The 18,594-nt window shown below is 42.5% G+C and overlaps 1 protein-coding gene across 1 annotated transcript in view; it reads left to right on the forward strand.

The window, feature by feature from the left end:
• The window catches only part of LOC126281447 (sodium channel protein para), a 1,486,858-nt gene that overhangs the window by 791,063 nt on the left and 677,201 nt on the right, over positions 1-18,594 (forward strand). The window lies entirely within an intron of this gene.

Raw genomic sequence — 18,594 nt, forward strand, 5'->3', positions numbered from 1 at the left:
TGGGCAGAGGTAGCCATCCGCAAGTTGGGAGGCCCATATTGAGGGAAGTGGCTTGTTGGATTGAGGAGGAACAGGTGAAGCCAATGACTGAGAAGGTGTTGAGGTTCTGAAGGATGTGTAGGTTGTCCTCACCGTCGGTGGTTAGGAAGGATTGCTCTAGATGGCCCATGAATAGGTTGGCATAGACTACTGCTATGTGGGTGCCCTTTGCCGTACCACAGATTTGTTTGTAGATGACGCCTTCAAAGGAGAAGTAATGGTGGGTGACCAGGAAGTAGATTGTAAGTTTAGAGTGAGTCAGGTTTTGAGAAAGTTAGTGATCAGTAATGGCAAGGTGATGGGTACTGGGGATGTTACTGTAGAGCAGGTGGCATCAGCAGTGACAAGGAGTGTGGCATATGGTAAAGGAACAGGAAATGTGGAAAGTCAGTGGAAGCAATGGTTCGTTTCTTTTATTGGGGGAAAGGGGGGGGAGGTGTTTAGGTTATACGTAATAGACAGAAGGTAAAGGTATTGGTCCTGAAGATAAGAGATTATCTCAGAGGGAGCAGCACAGTAACCAGCCACAATTGGGCATTCTAGGTAGTTGGGTTTATGGATATTAGGAAGCATGTAGAAGGTAGGAATGTGGGGAGTATTACAGGTGAGGAGAGCATTAGACTCAGGGGAGAAGTTTGAAGATCATGTTGGATTTTTGGAACAGGGTCACTGTGGCAGAATTTGTAGGTGGATGAATCTGACAGCTGATGGAGTCCTTCTACCACCTAATCCCTGTGGTTCAAAACTCTACTGGTGGAACCTCTGTCAGCAGGTGATATTATAAGGTTGGGATCAGATTAGAGGTTGTGGATTGCGCTTTTTCTGTGGATGTAAAGTTGATCTCCATGTTGAGGGATTTGGATAAAGATTGTGAGGCAATGTTTGTCGTTAAGAAATTCTGAAACATTAACAGAGGGTAATTTGGGAGCTGTGACATAGATCACAATTGGACGGAGGAGTGAACTGTCTTAGGCAGAGTTCAGTAATGGTTTTGGTTTGAGTATGATTGGTGGAGAAGTGTTTCTGGAGAGATTGTCAAATTTCTCCATCTACAAACCCTGCTACAGTGACGCCATTTTAGATATCCAGTAAGGTCCTGTCCCTTTAGACTCATCCCAGAACGTCTTCTCTGAGGCTATCTCTCTCTCTCTCTCTTCACCCCGTACTGCTCCCCACATACCTACCTTCTACAAGCTTCCTAAACTCCATAAACCCAGCCATCCAGGAAGCCCTGTTGCTGTTGGTCATTGCTCCATGGAAAGAATCTCTGACCACATGGACCAACACCTGCAAACTCTTACATGTAACCTAATCTCCTATATAAAAGACACCAAACAGTTGCTCCACTAACTATCCACAGTTCCTGTTCCTTTATCACCTGGTGCCCTACTCATCTTTGTTGGTGGAACCTCTTTCTTCATTAACGTCACCAGTGCTCATGACCTTGTTGCTTTTGAACACTACCTTTCCAAATGCCTGACTGACTTGAAATTTACAACCTCCTTCCTGGTCACCAGTACTAACTACATCCTCACCCACAATTACTTCTCCTTTGAAGGTATCACCTGCAAACAAGTCCATGGTACAGCAATAGGCACCTACATGGCACCAATCTATGCCAACCTATTCATGGGCCATCTAGAGGAATCCTTCCTAACCCTTCAGAATTTCAAACTCCTCAACTGGTTCAGTCGATGACATCTTCATGATCTGGACCAAGGGTGATAACACCCTATCCACATTTTCCAAAGCCTCAACACCTCTTCCTCCATTCGCTTCATCTGGTCTTCCTCAACCCATCAAGCCACCTTCCTCAACATGGACCTCCACCTCAACAATGGCTTCATCAATACCTCTGGCCATATCAAACCTACCTACCACCAGCATTACCTCCAGTTTGATACCTTCAACCCATAATGTCAAACTTCTATTATTGTTACATTAATGCATACCATATTGGAAAAAATTTAGCATCTACCCTTAATGAAATATCAATGATTATGAAAAGAATATATTGCTACTCAATGTAAAGATGACTCATTGATTTGCACACTGGCACAGAGACAAAAATCTGTTACACACTGAACTTTTTGCCAAAGCCTTCTTCAGGAAAGAAAGGTAAACACACACATATTCACACAAACAGACTCACCTCATGCACAAGTGACCCTGTTGGATGTATCGAAGACCTACTCTCCTCCTGGTACCTACTCTCCTCCCCACTTCTTTGTCAACAATCCCTCCAACCAAAGCCAGCCTAATTGTAACATTGAACTGTGCCTCACCCAGTCTGTACCACCATCCAATTATGATCCTCCCTCTCCCACCCTCTCACCTAACTACACCCTGGTCACAATTCAGACATTCCTTACCTCCAACAAGGCCTCTCATCATTCACGAAGTCCTTTCCTAAGAACACCAGCCTCTCAGTAGGAGAAAGGACAACCATATAGAATCTCAAACAGATCCTCATATAATCATATTACCTGCAGATAAAGGTCCACCACTGTTATGAACTGCAGTGTCTACTTGGCGGAAGGCTTCTGCCAATTGTCTGATGACTCCTTCATGTAGAAAACCCTGCCAGAGTGATCCAATACAAGAAGTCCAACATAATTTCAAGTCCCTGCTTAAAGCCTAAGGCCCTTCCAAGAACTTCTTCCCTGAATCCATTTCCCTCCTCACCCCTGTGACACCTCACAAACCCATTTCTACATGTTCCCCAAAACCCACAAACCCAGCACTGCTGAACACCCTATTGCAACTTGTTATTGTGCCCCCACTGAAAGAATTTTGGCACTAATTGGCCAACAGCACCAACCAATTGCTCAAATTCTAGCCTCCGACATCAAAGATACCATCACTTCCTTCACCAACTGCCATTCATCACAACCCCTTTACCACCTGGATTCTGTTGATGCCACTTGCCTATACACCAACATCCCTCATGCTCATGGTCTTGCTGCTATTGAACACTACCTCTCCCAATGTCCTTCAGACTCCTCACTCACTACATAATTCCACATAAACCTTACTAACTCTGTCCTAACACTCAAGGGCATACTAAAAGATCCACAGTGGAGCCACGTGCACTTGCATAGCACACTTCTACGCCAATCTGTTTGGGCCATCTAAATTAAACCTTCCTAGCCACCCAAAACCCCAGGTCTGGTTCAGATTCATTGATAATATATTCGTGATCTGGCACTCTATCCCCATTCCTTCACAACGTCAACACTTTCTCTCTCACCTACCCCACCTGGTCCTCCTCAACTCACCACGCCACCTTCCTGGACGCTGGTCTCCTCTCTGAGTGCTGCGTCCTGACCTTTGTGTGCATTAAACTCACCAACCACCAACAATACTTACGTTTTGACAGGTGCCATCCCTTTCACACCAAAAAATCCACCCCATACAGCCCGGCCACCTGGCGGCAACATATCTGCAGTGAGATGCCCAGTATTCTGAAGGTCTCACAGAGGCCTTCACGGACAGGCATTATCCCCCTGACTGTGTCTCTTCCCTAAACTCCTCCAATTGTCCCACTGCAGACTGGAACAACTGAACACCCAGCCTTAATTATTCACCATCATGCCCTGAATTGAGAGACATCCCACCCAAGATTCATCCCACCCCTTCTAAAGGGGAGTTCTGTTGTCCATCCAACCTCTACAGCACCCTAGTCCATCCCTATGCCACTCCCAATCCCAGCCTTTGCTACATGGGTCATAACTCTATGGAAGACCCAGGTGAAAAATATGCCCAGTCCACCTCCCCAGAACTTCGTATTGCAGTCCTATCACAGAATTATTCTACACCATCACAGGTCAGGCCACCTGTGAAAGCGGCCATGTCATGTACCTATTCTGCTACAAACATTGAACAGCTTTTTATATTGGTTTGATTACCAACCAGTTCTTCACAAGGATGAATAGACTCTGCCAAACTGTGACCAAGAGCAAAGTGGACCAACCTGTGACACAAAATTCAGCTGAACATAGCATGCTTGACTTCAATGGCTACTTCATAGCCCGTGCCATCTGAATCCTCTCCCCCACCCAAGTGTGCAGATGAGAGTAAACCTTACAACACATTCTCCATTACGGAAATTATCCCACCCTCCACATATGATAATGTACAGTCCCCACAACCTCAACCCAACAGTGTCTGCCCCCCCCCCCCTCACCCCCTCCTCCCTGTCATATCACATCGTCGCAAATCATTACCTGTCACACCAGCTGTTTTTGCTGAACACAGCATTTGCAGTGTGCCCAGAGTGGCTGGAGATAGATCTCATGTAAATGTGAGGAAGGCTTTGGCAAAAATCACAGTTTTAACAGTATTTTTTCTGCATCTCAAGATGTTGTCTTTACAGTGTGTGGTAGTCTATCCTTTTCATAATTGTTGATAGTCCAACTTGTCCTTTCCACTGTTTTATTTAATGGAAGCTTCTATCACTGAATGACCCATGTGATAACATAATTTTGATTTGCAGATAGGCAAAACAAAAAGATTGTCAGAAATGGGCTTTCAGCCAGCAAGGCCTTTGTCAAAAATATACGACAGACTGACAGACGTACACACACACACACACACACACACACACACACACACACACACACACACACAATTCACACACACGTGAGTGCAGTCACTGGCAGCTGAAGCCACACTGCGAGCAGCAGCAGCAGTGCATGATGGGAGTGGCAACTGAGTGGGGGTATGAAGGAAGCTGGGGTGGAGAGGGGGAGATATAGTAGGGTAGGGAATGGGGAGACAGTGAAATGCTGCTGGGGAGCACACAGAGATGAGGTGGAGAGAGGGTATGGCAGTTAGGGGCAGTTGGGAGGCTGGACAGAGGGCAGGTGAGAAGTGTGGGCAGGGTGGGAGGAAATGCGGATAGTAGAAAAGGAGAGAAGTAAAAAGACTGGGTGTGTTGGTGGAATTAGGGCTCTGGAGTGCTTGAATGAAAACACAGAAGGGGCTGGATGGTTGAGGACACTGACTGACGAAGGTTGAGGCCAGGAGGGTTATGGGATTGTAGGATATATTACAGGAATAGATCCCACCTGAGCAGTTCAGAAAAGATGATGTTGGTGGGGAAGATCCATACAGCTTCTTGGCCATAGTTTGTTGGTGGCCATTCATGCAGACAGACAGCTTATTGGTTGTCTTGCCCACATAGAATGTAGCACAGTGGTTGCAACTTAGCTTGTAGAGCACATGACTGGTTTCATAGCTAGCCCTGCCTTTTGTAGTATAGGTAATCAGCCTTCCTAGTCACTATGACCAACTACCATATTTACTCGAATTTAAGGCGCACTCGAATATAAGCTGCACCTGAAAAATGAGACTCGAAATCACGGCGAAAAAAATTTCCCGTATCTGAGCCGCACCTGAAATTTGAGACTTGAAATTCAAAGGGAGAGAAAAGTTTTAGGCCACACCTCCAAATCGAAACAAAGTTGGTTCATTGTAATATGAGACACAATTTAGGTTGAATGACGATACAGCTACAGTAGTTTGGTTCGAGTCGTAAGCTTCACAGTTAAGCTTTACCAGGTAGCCATTGCTATGCGTCAGGTGCTCTGTCCGTATTTATATGGGTACCCTTCCTTTTTCATGTGCTTTGTCTGGTTTGAATCGATTGCTTATTTTTCTTTGATCTGATAAGTGCCGTTCTCTTTGTTATAGGTGTTTACGTCACTCTAAGCTGAAAATGCAGTACTGTACTGTGTCATGCATTGTTTGTCACATTCTGATAATGAGTGTTTACGTCCTGTCGCCGCTCGCGGCATGGCTTGCTTTTGTGCACGCTACCACCGCGTTTTCTTTTCTTTTCTTTTTTTCCCTCTTTTTTTTTATAAAAAAAAGAGGAATCATCTCATTAGCAAAACAATGGCAAGAGGCTGCTATTTGTTGTTACTTACACTGCTGCTTTCTTTGATAATGATCAAGAAGAACCAAATAATAGACTGCGTATGATAGAAGATGTTCTGAACGAGAGTTTAGCAAAAATTTTTCTCCGTTTGAAAATCTTTGCAGACGCCTGTTTAGTACATTACATTCTGCACAGAAATTAGAGTCATCTTAGATTAAAAAATTTAGTCAATTGCCGTGCTTCATTTCTGACTGTATCACTATTAGGCATAAGAGTAATACGAATATAAACGTGACATGATACGTATATTCTTCCACTTTTACTGTTGTCTCCCTCTATTTTTGTAGTTTATTAGGCAGATAGTATTTAAATGAGACAGCAGCAAACATGAAAGAATACATGGCAAAATGTTTATATTCGTATTATTCGTATGGTGAAGAGAATACTGGCTGTGATTCACAATTCATAAAAGTTCCTATTAGCAACCATCCCTTCTCACAGGTAGGAAAAAATTCAGAACGTAGAGCTGGCCATATTGACAAACATCCCAAACAGTCTTGCCAGTCGGATTTTCGTTGTACAATGAAATGCTGCTACATTCGAAGATGAACAATACGGAATTTGTATCTACTTCATTGGATAATGTATGAAAATACAGTGGTCAAAACTCGGGACAGTGAAAAAAGCTCATCTTCCACCTTTTTTGTAAATTTATTTACTGACACAGAGGTTTTGGCGCCAGTATTTATCTTTGTGCCTGCAAAGCATGCCTGTGCAGCGCTACATATATCCGATGGCGGAAGTTAGTTGTGGCGGCACCTACCAGCATTTTTCAGAACTTCCGCTTAGTTTGAACTCGATTCTAAGCTGCAGGCGGTTTTTTGGATTACAAACACCGGAAAAAAGTGCGGCTTGGATTCGAGTAAATACGGTATGTCCTCAGCCACAATTACTTTTCCTTTGAAGGCCTTACCGATGGACAAATCTGTAGTATGGCTATGGGCACCCACATGGCACCATACCATGCCAGGCTACTCATGGGCAATCTAGAGGAATCTTTTCTAAACTGAGAGAATCCTACACCTTAACCGGGTTCAGATTTACTGATGACCTCTTTGCAATCTCGTTCGAGGGTGAGGACACCTTATCCACATTCCTCCAAAACCTCAACAGCTTCTCCCCCATTTGCTTCATCTGGTCCTACTAAACCCACCAAGTGACCTTCCTAGATGTTGACCTCCACCTCAAAGATAGCTATATCTGTAACTCTGTCCATATCAAACCTACTAACCACCAGCAAAACCTCCACTTTGACATCTGCCACCCAATCCACACCAAGAAGTCCCTTGCATACAGCCTAGCCACGTGTGGTCGTCGCACCTCCAGCAACAAACAGTCTCTCTTGAAATATACTGAGGGTCTCACTGGAGCCTTCACAGATTGTAATTATTGTCCCAATCTTGTATGAAAATGAAACTCACGTGTCTTATCTTTCCAGTCTCCCACCACCTTCCAAAGTCTCAACGTCTGCCCACAGAGCAGCATTCCCCTCATAACTCAGTACCACCCAGGACTGGAGCAACTGAACTACATTCTCTGCCAGGGTTTTGACTGTCTCTTGTCATGCCCTGAAATGAGAAACGCCCTGCCCACTATCCTTCCCATCTCTCCTGCAGTGGTATTCCGCTGTCCACCAAACTTAACAATATACTCTTCCATGCCTACACAACCCCTGTTCCCAACCCCTCACCTCATGGCTCATATCCCTGTAATAAGCCTTGATGCAAGACCAGTCCCATACATAGTCCCACCAGCACCTACTTCAGTCCGGTCACAAACATCACCAATGCCACCAAAGACAGGGCTAGCTGTGAAACCAGTTATATGATCTACAAGCTAAGCTGCAACCAATGTGCTTCATTCTATGTGGGCATGACAACCACAAGCTGTCTGTCCGCATGAGTGGCCACTGACAAACTGTGGCTAAGAAACAAGTGAACCATCCTGTTGCTGAACACGCTGCCCAACATGACATCCTTCATTTCAAGGACTGCTTCACAGCCTGTACTGTATGGATTCTTCCCACCAATACCTCCTTTTCTGAACTGCATAGGTGGGATCTCTGGCTGCAATATATCCTATTTTCCTCTAGTACCTTCCGCCGCGGAAGTCGAACATGCGCCAGAACAAATGGACGTGGTCACCCCATAGAGGGCTCCGCCTCTGCGACGGCTATTCCGCGCAGCGGCTTTCACGCAGCGAGGGCGCCACCGCTATGCCACGTGCAGACAGTGGCCAATAGCAGCTCCTTCCAGTTTTGTATGTAGGGACCCCCTCTGCCCTAGTCCAGTCAGTCTGGTACTCGCTCTGGATTTCGTTTCTATCTCGGCGGTACTGTGTTCTGGTCGTTGCTCGTTGTTGACATTTGCCTGGCTCTGGTTCTGAGTGGATTTAGTGTTGGTGTTTGGTGTTATGGTTTCCACAAGCCTCCGTTGTTTATCTCTTCCTTGTTGTGTCGGTCATAGTCGGTTGTGGTTGGTTGTTGTCAGTTGTCGTTGGTCTGTCGCCCGACTCGTCCTGTGTTTACCCGGTGGTGCGTGCTCCACCGCCGGCGGCTTCCCCGCCTGGCGGCTCCAATCTGCAGCCCAAGGCGTTCCCGCAGTTGGTTTTGGTTACTACATTTCCCATAATTCTGGCCTCAACCTTCATTAGTCATTGTCCTCACCCGTCCAGTCCCTTCCATGTTCCCATTCCAGCACGTCACAGCCCTCATTCCACCAATACACCCGGCCTTTTTACTTCTCTCCTTTTCTGCTACCCTTAACCCCTCTCACATCGCCCACACCTCTCACTTGCCCTCTGTCTAACCTCCTGACTGCATGTAGCTGCCCTATCCCCTCCCCGCCTCTTCCCTGCATGCTCTCCAGCACCACTTCACTGTTCCCGACCCCTACCCTACTATCCTTCTCCTCCCTGCCTGAGCCTCTTCTTTACCCCCACACAGTTGCCTCTCCTGTCATGCACTACTGCTGCTGCTGGCAGTGTGTCTTCAGCTGCCAGAGACTGCACTCATGTGTGTGTGTGTGTGTGTGTGTGTGTGTGTGTGTGTGTGTTACATTTGTGTGTATGTCTGGGTATGTCATCTATTTTTGACAAAGGTCTTCTTGGCCAAAAGCTCATTTGTCACTGTCTTTTTGTTGTGCCTATCTGCGACTCACTATCTCCGCTATATGGTGAGCAGTTACTTTCGTTTTCATAATATTGTTACATACCATTCTGGATTTTCATTGTTTGATCATTTTGATTTCATGTTTTGGAAGTAGTCTGTTAGATGCAAGGAGGTACTAGTCCTGTTCATAGTGAAAAGAAGTATATTTATTAATCTGACCTCTCTTTTCACTTGTTTTTTCTTTCTTTTTTTTCATAATCTGTAAGCTGAAATACATCTACTACATTCCATCATCTTGATTTCATGCTTGTCTCATAAATTCTTTAACTGAGACAATTTTTCCATTAATTGCTCTGTCATCCTTTTATTTTTTCTCTGTGTCCCTGTTTTTCTAATCGCATTAGTTTTTGTAGAGGGATCTTAGTGCTGCATTTCAACAGGTGTTGTTATATGTATGTAACAACCACTGTGCTGCACAACACAATGAATAAATTACCTTCTCATGTTCAACAATTTTTTTAATGTTACACATTGGTCATAACCTACAACATTGCAGATAAGAGCCTGCTTGTGATGTTATAATTCAGTACATGTAGGAAGGAGGATTGAAGTTAAGATTCCATGAAAATGAAAATTATTAATTATGGACTACTAGTTATGTATTCAAGATTGTGCAAGGGAATGGTCCTGTTCTTTTTGAAGTATCATAATAACATTCAACCAAATGGTTGGACATCATGGAAAGCCTCAATTATAGTTATGAAACGTAGATTTGAACTACATTTAATGTGAATATCTGTGATGTTTCTGAAGAGTGGTACCATATCCCTAGTTGCTTCAAGGAAAAAGTTGGGCATGCTAGATTGGGCATGTAATTATCAACTCTTTAATTTTTTAGTGTTTGAAAAACATGTTACACATTCTGAATGGTGGGCTCCATATGGTTCCCAAGTTGTGCAACAACCGTAAACCATAAAATTACCAAATAAGCAGCAACCAGTTGCAAAATCATGTTTTCTTTATTTACTTTTGCAAATCGATTTCAAATGATTAACAGCCATCGTCGGTGCTTTCAGCGTATATATTCCCTGAGTAGTAACACTGTCTTAAGCACAGGTCAAACATAAAGACATAGTTCTCTGGTAAAAGATGTCACAAGGAATCCATCAAGCGATGTTCCAGTGAATCAAGGAAATGCAACAGACAAAGAATCACATCAAAGATGTGTGACCAACTATCAAATGTTGTCCCTACACCAATTTTGGAAGACCATTGTGAGCTTGTCTTTCTCATGTGGTAGATACTAGGAGAAGAGTTACAGCAGTTAATGGCAGCCAGAAATGTCGGACTGTGCACCCCCAAAGATAGCGGCCATGAATGTCAACACCATATGTCAGGAGGTAACAATGAACATCCAGGAAGTGTATCAATCTTTAGTGCCGGCCACTGTGGTCGAGCTGTTCTAGGCACTTCAACCCGGAACCATGCTGCTGCTGCAGTCGTAGGTTCGAATCCTGTCTCGGGCATGGGTGTGTGTGATGTCCTTAGGTTAGTTAGGTTTAAATAGTTCTATGTTTAGGGGACTGATGGCCTCAGATGTTAAGTCCCATAGTGCTTAGAGCCATCAATCTTTAGCACCAATCTCCAGCCTAAGCTGAACGCACCAGGAAGAGTAGACTGGGCCACCTTGGACTTAACGCCTCAACCATCAAATGACAACCCATCACCTGACTGACACAGGCATAACCAATTCGTATGCCAGGTATAATACCCCAAAGAAGAACATATTTTCAGAGAACAGAACTCCAGTGTGGATGCCATGTACACATTGCACACTACTGCAGAGAAAGAAGGTGGGTTTTTGGTGATTATTGCACTGCTAGATTTCCAGCATCACAACAGTTTTATTCATGGTAGTCAAATGCAGACAATTATTGTTGACCTGTGAGACAGAGCTCATTGCCATATCTGGGAAAGGTTCCTCCCCAATATGCTGTAGCTGTTTCCTGTCACCACAGAGAGTTAACCAACTACTTATCTACTTCAGAAAAACTAAGTGAGTCAACCATCTGTTGAAGTGAGGCTGCCACAAATGCAAATCCTGCATGAACGATAGTCACCAAGATCACAGGAAATGTCATTGATGTCATCATCGAGAGCCAACTTAATTGGGGCACCAGTCAGAGGCTTCCATTTCTGTAACATTGGAGGCTTATTGTCATCAGGTATAGAAGACTATGTCAGTTATCTGAAAGTGATTGTGCTGAAAGTTGCAAATGAAAAAGGTGTCCAGTCGACAGGAACATATGTTGCAATAATAACTATCAATGACTGAATGCAGTCTTTCGAATTTGTCATATTAACAGAATGTAGTCATAGTGCTGTTCTTGGATGGGGCTACTTGCTGGCATTGCAAGCAGTCATAGACTGTGGAAGATCAGAGCTCCAGATTGACAGAGCTATTCTAAGAAGCAGACATAAAAAAGATTGTTATCGGCAGGTGTTGTTATTGAAGATGCTGTTATTCTGTCATCATCAGTGAAATGAGTTCAAGTTGTTAATTGAGATGATTAGTTAAATTATGAAGCTTTTTGTTGATTGCAAAAAGCTATTCAGGCTAACAAAATAAATTCATATGCCAGTGAAGATCACAAGCATTGCTGGTGGTCAAGGAGTACTTTGGATCACTAATTGGCCACAACTCATCCCTAAAGGTAGGTGCATCAGCTGAATTAGCCAAGGAAGGGCAGCTTAATGTCATCGATCTAGCCATTCTGCGTCAGTTTTTGGATTCTTTAAAATCTGGTGTGGAGAAAAGACAGACAAGTGACCTATGATAAAACATTGTATCAATTCTGGGGATCATTCACGAATTAGCTGGTACTTATACAGAGTGTTGCCAGCTGAATGATGGGTGATACAGGACGAAATGGAGAAGATGACATCATTGAACCTTCAGAGAAACCTTAGTCCTCTCCTATGGTGCTTGTGAATGAGGTTGGCAGTTGGTTTTTCTGTGTGCACTACTGACAACTGAACAAAGTCACAAAGAAAGATGTCTACCCATTCTGTACATTGATGACACCCTAGGGCTAGTTGTTCCAACACTGCCCCACTGGGCCCGGGCATGTGTAACATCAGCCTTCCTGCAGGCAGCTGTCAACACTTTAGACAACATGACTGATGGCCCAATAGCATGTGTTCTGTACTTGCACAACTTGTTTGGTCACACGTGGTCACTTGGGCTTGCCCTGTGTATTACTACCACATATACTACAGCCCAGCTGCAAGGCTGCTCCCACATCTGCAGTTTACCCACACCTTCCCAGCAGAGCCCATGCCTCCCTGCAGCTTCTGGGTGGGTACGCAAGCTGTGGACATTTAGACAGACTGCCAGTGAAGCAAGAGTGAGGATGCTGATTGGAAAAAGACTGACTTCATAACTCCAAATAGCACTGTGAGTTTAAAGTTATGCTGTTTGAACTGTGTAACACTGCAGCCACTTTCGAACCTATGATGAACAACCTGCTTCTACATCTTAAATGGACCACATATCTTTCCTATATGGATGTCATTGTCATTTTTTGTTAGCATTTGAAGGACGTCTAAGTTGTCTGATGACATGTTGAAATGTCTTCAGACTGCAGGTCTCTGTGTGAATCCTAAAAAGTGTGACTTCACTGACCAAGAAATAAAACTCTTAGGGTATCTAGTGAATGATGATGGAATCTGTCATGATCCTGGGGAAATAAGAGCAGTCACAGATTTTCTAATTCCTTGGCACATTTGTGATGTGAGGACTTCTCTCTGAATGTGCTCGTTCCTCCAGCAATTCATAAAGGACTTCTGTACCAAGGCCTGGCCAGCAATGTAAAATGCCTGAGCGTTTTTAAGTTGTGGCAAATGCCCAGGATAAATGCCCAGGCATTTTAAAGATTAATTAATATGTGGTATTTATAAACAAATTTTAAAATGATATTTTTTATTGGAAAAGGTGTTTTGCAGCATTGCTTCTGTAATGGTTGGGTAACCAAGTTCAGAAAGCTGCTTGAGAGTTAGGGAAGAGTTGTTAGGGGAAAGTAATTGGACTGTAAAGGTAACAGTACATTTTTGATGAGGTGAGTTCTTGGGGTAGCACACAATAAAAAAGAAAACATAATTCAACTTTAAAAGTTATTCCTGAAATAAAGTACAGTTTATATTAAGTAGGAAACCTGTAAGTAGTATTTTTACATATACTATACTACTGTAAAAATATTAGAGTTCAAAAAGTATTTCCATAATGATTTTAATTAGGGATGAGTCGTGTTGATTTCGATTCCATGAGTCCAAGAATTGCCAATTCTCTAGCAATCGACTAGTATTGGAATTGAATGATTCCAGCGTCTTCAGCATTGATTCTTTGTTATTAAATCATTTTTATGTTAGTGTTCTCATTTTATCTTCATAACAGTGCAGTCATACAAAGGTAAAGAAAGGAGCAGAATAGGAAACTATAGTCTGTTTTTCAATTTTACCAACAGCCGTATACATTAGGTTATTTTATTTTATTTCGAACGCAACTAGTTTCAGCAATTCATTTTGCCGTCTTCAGGCCCCACACGCTTCTTTCGATTCAACGAGCTTACCGTGCAGTGCCATAAAACTGGATACTGTGAATCCCAATCACTGTGCAACTGATTCAGACGAAAGCAGCTGGTGTCACTCTTTTGTATGAATCAGTTGCATAACGACTGGGATTCATAGTACCCAGTTTTATGACGCTGTACGGTAAGCCCGTTGATTCGAAAAAAGTATATGGGGCCTGAAGATGGCAAAATGATTTGCTGAAACTGGTTGCATTCGAAATAAAATAAAATAACCTAAAGTATACGGCTGTTGGTAAAGTTAATTGAATTGAAAAGTACATACTAGCCAATGTCCATTCACCATAATGGACCAACAGAGACTATAGTCTGTGTCTCAAATGTCACTTCATCTGACAATAAAGCATTATTCCCACTGAAAACAGTTTAACATTTAAGAATGCATCCATTACCAAGAAATACTTGCCAGCTGTTTAATCAATTCAGTAATAATTTTATTATCAATAATCATTCATCAGTAATATTCAGAGATTTTACATGGATTTCAAGTGTGTTACACTGCAAAGTGATGACCCAAGGACAATGCTTTTTTTTTTATACTGGCTTATCACTACACAGCTGTTCAATGTGTGATGTGTGTGCACGTCTGTGTGTGTGTGTGTGTGTGTGTGTGTGTGTGTGTGTGTGTGTGTGTGTGTGTGTGCGCCCAGATTTGGGGCATTTAATACTGCTTTAGATAAATTCCCACGCAAATGCCCATTTATAAATGTCCTGCCCACTGGGCATTTGCCCGGCCCGCATCACTAGGCCTAGCCCTTGCAAGAAGTATTGTTGGAAGATATTCTGTAATGAGATCCAAAATAGATCCTCCCTTGTCCTTAAGGAGGTGGTAACATCTTTTCCAGTCCTGGCATTGTATAATGAGATTGCAAAGACAGATCTGGTGCTAGCAGTTGTAGGATAGGTGCAGTTGTAGTGCAAATTCAGGAAGGTGCTGAAAAGGTGATAGCTTATGATTGTAGAGTACAAGTCTGAGATGGACACTTCTACAACAGAGAGAGAGTGCCTTGAAGTTTTTTGGCCAGTCAACAAGTTCCAGCCATATTTATTTGACATACCATTCACCATTGTGACGGATTACCATTCTTTAAGGTGGCTGACTAGTCTGACGATCCACTGGGTCGATTGGTGAGGTAGGCTCTGAGGCAGCAGGAGTATGACATCACAGTCATGTACAAAAATGGACACAAACACAAGGATGCCAACTGTTTTTCAGGGAATCCATTGTCGGAACACAGCAGTGTGGATGAAATCTCTGTCACCGCTGCATTCAATTGCACTTCTGCTGAACAGAGAGGTGATCTAGCATTGCTGAAAACTGTAGAAGCTTTGAAGAAAGAAGAACTGACCAGTGGAGAATTCCATGCACTAAATATTGGAGGGATTATGGTCCAGTGAGGCAGAAATGATTTCTCGCATTTCCAGCTCATCTACAACCAGCTATCCTGAAGTATTTTGGTGATGCTGCAATCCCTGTTCACCTTGCTTTCATGAAGACTCTACACAGAATCAGATGGAGGTACCACTGGCCAGGTTTCTACTGATTTGTTAGACACTATGTGCGCCAATGTAAGGAATACCAGTGATTGAAGCATGTGCCCCAATTACCTCTTGGGCATCTGGTTCCAGTCCTACCCGCAATAAAGCCATTCCACCAAACTGAATCTGATGTTCCAGGGAAGTTCGTAAAATCGACGAACAGGAATTCATGGATAATAGTCTGCACTGACCACCTCACACATTATGCTGACACCAATGCTGTGCCGACTACTGAAGCTCTAGAAATTGCAAAAGTCCTTTTTCTTATAAAAGACACAATTTTAAAGCACAGAGCATCCTATGTGATGATCTCAGTTCATGGAAATGTTTTTCAGTTGAAACTAGTATCAGGGGTAATTTCAATTTGCAACAATACCCACAGGATGTCAACTCCCTACCATCCACAGACAAATGGCCTTACAGAATCCTTTAATATGACAGTGCCAATATGCTCTTGATGTACATTCATGCCTAACTTGGATAAAGTACTGCCAATCATGACATTCACGTACAGCAGAATGAAGCAAGACACTGCAGCTTCATACTGTTATTGTAGTTCTACGTTCGTGAGGCTGAAACGACAATGTTTCAACCAGACGATTGTCAGAATGACTACATCAAAAATCTCATCTCCAGGACGAAAGAAACATGACAGCTGGCTCACATACGGACACTAGGCATTCAAGAGAAAGACGGAGAGCACTATAATGCCAAGCACCAGCCCAGTGAGATATAGCCCAGGTGATTTGATAGGGATTTTTACACCTGTGTGCAAAGTGAAAAAACCATAAATGTTATTAAAGTGCTACCTTGAGCCGTGTGGTAGCCTTCATCACTTGTCAGATGTCACATAAGAAGTCGAGGACTGTGATCGTTCATCATGAACACAAAACCACAGAGACGTTGTCCATGTCCTCCGCATGAAGCCCTATTACAGTCTAGAGATGCAGTACAATGATGAGACATTTAAAGAAACTGAAGATCCATCAAAAATCATGAAGCTTCAGTGGGAGGAACTACCACTGATGCTCATCATAGTGAAGAGGATGTAACAACATGTCAAGAACACGAGGATCCACTAGTGCTGCAATTCATATGACCTCTGACAGGATCTACCTCCAAGGTACTGTAGTTGGCTCCAGAAGGTCTTTTGAAACAGCAAATCAGTGTTTCTCTAGGAGATGGAACACTGCCACAACCTGTGGTGAATGCAGTAGGATGTATTGGTTAGCATTGTTGGCTGGCATACTGCAAGTCACCATACAAATGTGTCCCCCAGAAATTATTTGTTATTTAATATTTATACTTTCTGAAAGGTTCTTGATAAGTCTTATATTTGTAATGTTTGTATGAATATCAGCAGTCTGGAATATTTGATATTTGTGTAAACTGCTCCACACTCTGTCCAGGAGATGATTTCTGTTCTGCCTGTACGTTGGTGTGAGTAATAAAAATGCTTTCAGTGCTAAGTGTTGTGCCTCATTGATGACCCTACATTCAGATTTGGACTTGATTGTGGTTTCAATGAGACAATGTTTCTTTGTGTCTACTCATCAAAAGGACTTTTTTCCAGCAGCAACAGGAAAACCTAACTTTGTTTGTAAGTTGTGTACAGGACCTGTTGTCATATTTTGCATCTTTTATTGAACTATCATTCATTACCATTTCTGGGGGCTGGGCAGTGTGAAATACAGTTCTGTAATTAATTTGGTCTCTAATAGAAGTGCCGGCCGGTGTGGCTGTGCGGTTCTAGGCGCTTCAGTCATTCTGAAATGAAGTTGGTGTTACTGCTTTACACAATTGAAAATAATTGATAGGTGTGACTGCACTCACCTGCAGACATGCGTATTAATATGCAGAAAAGTGTTATCAGTCAATGAATTGAAGTAAATGAAATGGGGGTAAATAGAAACAATGAAAAAGAAAGTACCTTTAGCTAGTGGCATTGTGATGTTTGGTTTTTGACTTTTGTTTTTCTGTTAGCTCTGCTCCAATTTCTTCTTTTCAGGAAACTGGTAACTGGTCTCTTGGGTTTTGTATATTGTTAGACTTGATTTTTCTTTTGGGTTCACTTACTTTTGTGGACAAACCTGCTGAATTGTTGTGATATAGCTGTGATTTACCTAAGAGATATGAGATCTGGACCTTAAGAAATGCAAAAGTGGCCATAACATCTGTATTATCTGATGTAAATGGTTGAATTGCACAAGTAATTGGAGTGATGTATTTACACTATTGTTGAACTCAAAATCACAGTTGATTGTTTCCCGCTACACTGTTGGCCTTTAGTGTAGATTTTCTCCTTTTGTAACTTTCTTCATACCCCTGTGCATATTGCTCTTGTGTATGTGTCATCTCAGTATACATCAGTACCCTTTTGTGAATCTGAAACAGCTACCACATCTCCTTCATCAGGAACTCAATGACAATATATTGCTTCTGCTCAGAAGCCATTATTTATCTGCAGACAAAAGGAAGATTATGTAACACTTGTATAGAGCAAGGGTCATTCCAGTTACCTTTTCGGTGCGAGTGATCAAAATTTATTCAGAATTAATTGAGCACCATGTTTTCACATCACTCTGGTACAGTCGTTGTAGCTGTCAAGCAAGGCAATTTTGTTGTTATAATTTGTATGATAAATGGGGGAGATACAGTGACACACTGTCCCTGAACAGCATATTTGGTGTCAGTATCCTCTAATTCGAAAGTTCTCATATATTATGGGGATAGAGCATAAGCCTCGTTGATGGTAATCCATCAGCCATATGTGGACAGTAAACTAATCAGCCTGGTTTCTATTTTTGAAAGGAGTGAGAGATTTTGGCTAACCCTTTCCTTTCATTTCACACTCTCACATAACAACAGAAACATAATTCTTCACTCTACGAACACTTATCACCCCTTCAGTTACCCATTTGATACAACATTGATAAACTATCCTTATCACCCCTTCAGTTACCCATTTGATACAACATTGATAAACTATCACAACGAAGTCTTTACCAGTAAAACTGCTAGATTTCCATTTCTCACCAAAGCTCATTAGCTTCAATTTGAGGAGTATATATGTAACCATTAAATTACTAGAATGATGTAGACATCAGATAAAGTAAAGAAAATTTTTATCAGTATTGCTTGACCTATTTTGTTCTTTCTTGTAATTAATCACTCGTGGAAAGAGGAAAAGAAAAAGGAAGTCTCTTAGCTAATGGAGTGTATCTGCTGTGCATTTTGAAACATAGTGTGTTAAAATAGGATAAATAAAACAGCAGAATTATAAGAAAAACTATTAATAGTTTTCTGAAAGAGGTACTTCA

The sequence above is a fragment of the Schistocerca gregaria genome, chromosome 7 (genome assembly GCF_023897955.1).
Source record: "Schistocerca gregaria isolate iqSchGreg1 chromosome 7, iqSchGreg1.2, whole genome shotgun sequence".
Lineage (NCBI taxonomy): Eukaryota > Metazoa > Arthropoda > Insecta > Orthoptera > Acrididae > Schistocerca > Schistocerca gregaria.